Raw genomic sequence first — 6,000 nt, forward strand, 5'->3', positions numbered from 1 at the left:
TATTTGGTTTCCTCTTAGCCCCTAAATGTGGGGCCCCATGAATGCCATGTCTCCTATCTTAGGACTGAAGAGTAGAGAATCTACTGGGGAGAAGGAGTCATAAAGCAGCTCTAGTCTCTCACTGGGCCTCCCCTGCCCAGCTCCGCACCACCCCTGCCCCCAGTCTCAGATCTTGTCCAGCTGCAGCATCTCAGCCTCCTTCCCCTTCCCAAAAATCTGTGGTTAGATGGAAACCCAAAGAAGTTGGATCCCACATAGTAAATGTTGGAGGGAGGGATTTGAAGTTGGTTATGCAAATTAACACAACTAAAATGCAGATTAAATGCTGGGCACCCTCCTGTGAGAGGTGACTGTTTCTGTCATTCCGAGCAACCAAGAGGGGACACAAGCTTTGATAGATCCCTCTCTGTGTGGGGTCAGGGTCCAGGAAAAAAGCTTGTGGCTCCGTCTTTCCTTAGGGTCTGGCACCTCCGGAGGAAATTTCTTGCCTACAAGGGACCCCAGGGCCAGAGGTTTGGAAAAGGAGCTCCGGGACCGGCAAAAGTGGCGATGTTTGGAGACCGTGGAGGTGGACAGCTGCAAAGGACGTCTAATTGACTAGGATAAGCCAGGGCTGTAATACACAGGAATAAGTTGTGCAAAATGGAGGGCACAGGGCATACCAAGGCATGGTTATTGGGTGGAAAGTGATTCACCTCATCTTGTTTTCTGTACCCCTTTCCTGAACCTCCCAGCCCATAGCAGTGCAGGAAGAAAGAGGTTGCTGAGGCTCCGGCCAGTGTGGAGGGAGGCCCCTCATGCTTGAAAGGGTTGGGAGAGAAAGGATTGGCAGTCAGTGGGGGAGGGGCCGCCTCCTCCAACCATAAATACAAATTTTATTCAAGGTCTTTGTCGCCATTTGTCTTCCTCGGGGGGCTGAGGGCCATGTCGGCCCCGTGCATGTCTAATTCTGGAACTGCTCCCCCAGGCTGGATGATGGATGGATCAGAGAAGAGAGAGCAGGCCGGTGCTCACGCTAGCCTACCCTGCTCGGTCCTCAAGCCCCATGGTCTCAGGTCCTGCCACCCTTCTCCTTCCTCCACACCCCTCCCCTGCCCTCCCTCCGCTGACCAGAGGCCTTCACTGCTCAGCCCCATTCCCCACCCCACTCTCCTACTCACCGAGGCCCTCTTTTTGAGCCCCTCACCTCAGCCCCTTTCAGGTCCCAGCCCTCTTCTCTCTGGAGCGTCCCTTCTCCTGTCCCCAGCCCAGGCTGTGAGCTGCGGTGACCAGCAGGGCTGCAGGCGGCAGCGGGTCTGTGTGGTGGGGGGAGCAGGCTTGGCTCACAGGGAGCTGAGGGGCCAGCTCCATGAATTTATTCATGTTCTGTTGCTCTTTCCCCACGCTCTGGAATGAAGCTGCCAGCTCACCAGGTCCTTATTGCTTCCCCTGCAGCTGTCACATTCGGCCGATGAGGGACCTGGGTAGGGTCAAGGCCAGCCATTGCTCCTGGGGCCAGAAGCCAAGTGTCTGGGCTCAAGAGGAAATGCTGAGGCCCAGGCTGGGGTCTGGGACGATTTATCCAGAGCTCCCCAGGCAGCCAAACTGGGAGGCCCCAGGGAGGTGGTGTGGATGGGAATGGGAAGTAGGCAGAGAAGGGTGTGGTACAGAATGTGGCCAAGAGCGGTATAGGTGGGGATGAGTCTGATGGGGGAAAGGAAAGGGAAAGGAGGCCTTTAAAGAGTTCCCTGTTCTCCCCTCTTTACAAGCACAGCCTAGGGGTACCCTGCTGGCTCTGTTGGAGGAGCATGTGACTCTTGATCTTGGGGTTGTGAGTTCAAGCTCCCGCCTCACTTTGGGCATGGAGCTTACCTAAAAATAAATAAGTAAAATAAAAGCACATCCCAAGCTGAATCCTACCTTAACCTCCTTGACTCTGCACTAACCCTGACCCTAATCCCAAATTATGCACTTGACTCCTCTCCAGTCCTGAAATGAATCCTGACTCCATAACCTGAGCCTAAATGGAGCACATCTCTCGTCTGTCTTGTCCTGGAACCCAGGGGTCTCCCAAGAATTTCCCCCAGAGCTTACAGCCAGGTGTGCATCAGAGTTCTGAGGACCAGACTTTGGATTAGCATGTTATTAGCATATGATTTGCATGGGATATAGGCTTTCTACTCTGAGGAAGTTTTTGTGTTAAAATTTTATGAAGTCTAGTGGAAAGGTCCTGGCTCCTTGAAGGTTCTCTCTTTTTGTTCCTTCTCCCACACTCCTTGTTACTGACCCAGACCCCCTCAAGGGAAGAAGAGGAGTGAGGAGATGAACAATAGAGGGCTGTGGGAGGAAAGATGCTAGCACTATGGCCTGTCCCTGTCACTAGCTGGGGAACCTCCACAAGACTCAGTTTTCTCATTTGTAAGAGGAGAGAAACCAGTGGGCTGGTGTCACATTAAGATCTAAGAAAGCACCTTTGTTTGCTTGCACTCTCTCTTTCCTCACTTTTTGGGGTAATTCATAGTGTGGTCCCCAACCCCTCACACACATGTTGGCTTCCAGCTCCCACATGTAAGAGGACACAGAACTGGAAACAGTCTGGGTTGCCTCGTACCAAGCCCCTGGTATGACGAGGAAGGAACTTTGCCTGCCTGAGAGGACAGGGGATAACACGGAAATGGTAACCATATAACTGAGTATTTGCTGTATTTGAGGGCTTTTATATACAAGTTCTTACTGCATCCTCACAGCACACCATAAGAGGTGGATATATTATCTCCATTTTTACAGAAGGGGGAATGGCCCAGAAAGTAGAAATGGCTTGTTCTGTATCACCCTGTAAGTAGCAGGCCTGGAACTAGAGTTCTGATCTCAGTGCCCCAGGGAAGAGACATGGAGACGGAGACAGTGCAAGGGGGAGAGAGGAGTGAGACCTGAACAGGTCTCAGAGGAGATCTATGTGTGTGAGGCCAAGAGGGCAGGGCCTAGGCTCAGTGTCCTTCATCCTCCACTCCTGCCCTGGGGGACCTGACACCCAACAGATGCTCCATTTTTGGCTAATGGTGGGTCGAGGAAGTTAGCTTGGGAGAGCAGCTGTTCAAAATAAGAGAAGTGGGCAGAGAATAGGGATGGAGAAGGAAACAAAACGAATCTGAGGAAAAATTGTTTTCAAGAGGCTAAAGGGAGGAAAACTGGCCCAGTCAGGGGAATAGTGCTGGGGGCCGCTCTCCTTCTCCCACCATCGGTAGGAAAACAGTCTCACACTTTGCCCCATTGCGCGGAGGGTCGGCAGACCTTCACCGCAGAGGGACAGGGCCAATATGCCACCGGGCCTAGGGCTGCCACTCCTCCTGGCACTGCTGCTCGGGGCAGCCTCGGGTTCAAAGGGCCGCGCTAGCGCCCACTGGACTGAGGGTAGGTTCCTGGTTCCCGCGTGGACGGGGCAGAGCCTGTTTCCAAGGTGTTTGTCGGGCAAGATCGCGCTGCTGACTTACTTCCGCAGCCCTTGACCCCTGGCCAGGGGCGTCTCCTCGCCCTGGCCTCCCTCTCCGCCTCCTTTTGCTCCCCCCCGCCCCCACCATCCGCCCGCTCCAGCCTCCAGTTAATGAAATGTGGCGAGCGGCCGCACAGACAGCTGTCAGACCCCTCATTTCTCCGCGGGGATATTGGATCCGCGCTGGGAGACCGACAGGTGAGCAAAGGAGGGGGTGTGCGGGGGGCCGAGGGAGGGGCGCCAGCTGGCGAGAGCCCAGAGCCCAGGAGGCAGCGAGCGCCTGAGCTCCAAGCCTCGAGGGCAAGGCTAAGCGGGGTCGGCCTTGGGATGTTCTGTCTGCTCACGGCTCTTTCCTCTTCTCCAAGCAGGAAATTTAACAAGCCCCATATCCACCGCGCCAGGACCCGGGTCCACCCGGGACTCCTAGTCCTGCACCCTAGGCAGGCCTGGCTATAGCGTGCGCCGCGCGCAGTGGCTCTGAGTCGGCGGCCGCGGCCCGGTGCTTCCTCCCACCTCCTTCCATCCCTTCCTTCTTGCTCCCCCTCCTTTCCGCGCTCCCTCCCCGGCGGCCGCGGCCTTTATTAGGGATTCCGCGGCTGTCGGTCCCGCCATCCATCCTGTCCGCCGGCAATTAGGCGGCCAGACAAAGAGCAGCTTCGGATGGATGAGGGTCCCGGCGGATCGGAAATGTGAAGGGTCAGCGCTGCCGCCCGCGGCGCACCCCGCTCCCCCCTCCGCATAATCACCGGCCGCCCGTCACTCAGCCGGCCGCCCGGGGAGCTCCGGGGCCCGGGCTGGGGAGAGGGCGGGGGTAGGACTACAGCCTAGGCGCCTAGGGCAAGGCTAGGACGGACCTGCAACAGGAGCACCTCCTGGGGGAGAACGGAGGGCTGCGGGAGGCGGGAGGCACCTGCAGGAGAGAGAGGGCAGGATATGGCCCCGGGCGTGACCTGAAGGCGGACTGTGGGACAACTGCCTTGGGGGCTTCCAGTGCCGAAGCAGGGATCTAGCAGCAGAAGGGAAGAGGGTGGTGGGCCAGGCGCCCCCTGCTGGGAGACTGAGGGATGAAGCCCTAAGGGCATCCGGTCGGTACAGGTGGAACTGCGCCCAAGACGAGCTTTCCTAGGGAAACTGAGGGTCTGTAGTCTGGTGCGCCTCCTATCGGAATAGAGTGATACTGCGTTCCTACTCCCCCGTCTCTTAAGTGAGATCCAACCCATCCGCGTCAAATCCAGAAAAGCTCCAAGGCTGGGCGAACCCGCGCGCCGCCGAAAGGAAGTTCAAGGAGTCCGGGTTTTACTGCGGATTCTTTGGCGCTAGCTCCCAGCTGACAAATCAACATCTCAATCTGACAATTAGTGGTCGAGATGGGGGGAGAGGGGCTCTCGCCGCCTGGGCCGCTTAGCCCTCCCGGGCGGCAGAGAGGTGGGCGGTGGCTGGCAGTGATGAACGACTCCGGGGGGGCCCGGGGCCCGGAGCGCGCATTCATTACTCGACTGACAGGCGGACGGCGGCCGGCGAGCAGCGAGTGGACGTGCCGGGAAAGAGGCCAGTGGCAGGAGGGAGAGTCAGGGAGGCGTTTAATAGCCCCACCGACAGGTCAGCTCCCAATTCCTCGCCTCGACCCCGGTACTTGACTTCCTTGAGCTCGGCCTCTCAGGCGTTGGAGCTGGCTCTGTTTGTACAATTTGGGGAGCGAGGGCGGGAGCCTAAGCCCTCTCCTTGGGTTAGGCGATTTAAAGTCTAACCTCAAGAAAGTATACGGACGTTTAGGACTGGGCGCTTCAGCCTGGCCTGGGAGGAATTGTGCGTGTCCGTGCACACAGAGGTGGCGTGGGTGACAGGGACTGATGAGTGTGAATCACACGTGGAAATAGTGACGGTGTGGGTCAGTTTTTTAAGGAATGTGTTGACCTGATTTTGCCAGTGGTGGTGTGTGTTGTGTGTGTCTGAGGATCAGCTGCAGCCTCTTCTTTCGTGTCTGTGCTGCCCCTAGCCCACACACGCACTACTTGCTGTCAGCTCTCTCTCCAGTTCTGTAGGAAATGGCAGTGTGCACAGTGACAGCTGAGGTATGCTGGTGGGGGTGGGGGGATAGATGTTAACTGTGAGGATGCTGGTCTGGACAAGTGCTCCTTTCCATCATCTCCACCCCAAATATCACCCTTTCCCTATGCTTCCTGAAAGTAATGGATGCTTTTTCCAAAGCCTGGAGACCCAACTGCTGAGTCCTGGGTAAGGAAGTGGCCACTAGAGTTTTCCATAGTCCACACCCCTACATATACAGTCTTCATCACATACAGGATGTAATCTCCAAAACGTCTTAGTTTCCCAGTCTGGTGGTGGTCAGAGAGGAGGAGGTGGGTCTCAGGCAGCAGTCAGACCATCAACTCCCAAGAGAACCCACCTATTTGGGGCATGAGCTAGGGGCCCCTCAGACCCTTATCTTTTGCTCCTCAGGTCCAGTTACTAGTTGACACCTTGGGAGAATAATGTTAATTCTAGTCTGATTCTTCTCTCTAATAACTCTC

The sequence above is a fragment of the Mustela nivalis genome, assembly GCF_964662115.1.
Source record: "Mustela nivalis genome assembly, chromosome: 7".
In the NCBI taxonomy this organism is placed as follows: domain Eukaryota; kingdom Metazoa; phylum Chordata; class Mammalia; order Carnivora; family Mustelidae; genus Mustela; species Mustela nivalis.